Source organism: Echinops telfairi, unplaced genomic scaffold (genome assembly GCF_000313985.2).
Source record: "Echinops telfairi isolate 266 unplaced genomic scaffold, ASM31398v2 ScPeMD7_9;HRSCAF=40, whole genome shotgun sequence".
NCBI classification, from domain to species: domain Eukaryota; kingdom Metazoa; phylum Chordata; class Mammalia; order Afrosoricida; family Tenrecidae; genus Echinops; species Echinops telfairi.
In genome coordinates, this window is record NW_022103906.1 from 54007463 (window position 1) to 54009144 (window position 1682).

Sequence of the window (1682 nt, forward strand, 5' to 3'; positions counted from 1 at the left end):
GTTTTGGAAGATGGTGGGCTGCTTTTGGTAGGCACGCTCTCTCTGAATTTCCGCCATCTTCCCGGCCACCTGGAACAAAGAGGGCCGTGGAGGCACCTGAGTTTCCTGATCGGCAACATGATGACTGGAAAGGAAGTCCATAAGTTTTTTGTACGTGATTATAGTACAGACCTCAGAATACCTTCAAAATTCAGCTGCTTATACAGAACACTGAGAGTAAATGACTTATCCAAGGTCACACGGCTTTGTTCTTTACTAAACCATGTGGTATTACAACAATATGTAGGCCAAATTATAGATTGTTTTTATGTATGCAAATTTACTCCTTAGGCATGATCTTTTATTTTGTGATTAAATTTCCAAAGGGCATTTTTGACATTCACATTAGCTTGATTCAAGTAGAAATTAATTTCCTCTTGACAAGCGTTATGAGTTTCAAAATATCCCCTGTGCACACATTTGCTGAAAAGGTTATTTGTATTACAAATGTTTGTGGCAGAGATATCTTTATATTGCGCATACATATCTTTATATACATAATGTTATTTTAAATGAATGTGATCAGTTTACTGTAGCAACTTTCAGAAATTAATCTACAATTTTGTGGTTATATTATATGCTTCACCTTTTCAAAGATTACTCTTTTATTTTAACCGTATAATTAAAAATGATGGTATTATACAATCATACACATAAAAGTACTAGCAAAGTTCCAAGACAGTAGGTTTCAGACCACCACAATAAATTGAATATCACCAGAAAATAAATCACACACATTTTTTTATGTGTCCTAGTGCATATAAAGTCATGCTTATACTATATTGTAGCCTATTTTGTGCACAATAGCATTATTAAAAAGCTTAAGCTATAATGAGATGTTGGGAAAAAGGACACCAACAGACGTACTCACTGCAGACTTCCCACAGGCCTTCACTTGGAAAGACCAAAGTGCAGCAGTAAAGCATATTACAGTGAAGCACAAGAGTGCAATTACAATTAATCAGTTCTCAATGAGTACATGTTAAACTAGATATTCTGGTCTTTGATACTGCGATTATGGTTTTACAACCCAGCCTAATCCTTTTAATGCACAGAGGTCTTGGGGGTATGAGATGTAGCTGGAGGAAACCAGCAGAATGCTGGAGATGGCAGGCCTCATCCAATTCTGAAAGAACCTGCAGGGTATGTGCCAGCTGGGAAAGCCTTCACGATCCATTCTTACAGCCTTAAGATGATTGTAGTCCAACACATATACATCTTAAGGCTGATACCCACTAAATTAAAATGTAATTACACATTACGAAACTTTATTAATTTTATTTTACATCAGGGTAATGTTTGTCTTAAATTTTTCAAGCATGTTCTAGAACTTACAGGTGTTCTATGTGGAAACCAGGAAAATGATTTATTTTTCTCTAATCTGGTAAAGATTTAAAATGAGCTAAAAACAAGAAAATAACCAAATGTCCCAAAATTAATCATTCCTCTTGTATTAGATTCCTTTCTTGTATTAAGAGAAATAATATTTGGGAGATTTTACCTTCATTCATAAAGTATGGTTATTTGTGTGCATTTTGTGGACACGTTTGAATTTAGAAGGAAAATAGCAAATTTCAATTAAGCAAATTAAATATGCAAGTATATGTGCATTGTTATGAATGTATATTTACACACACACACAC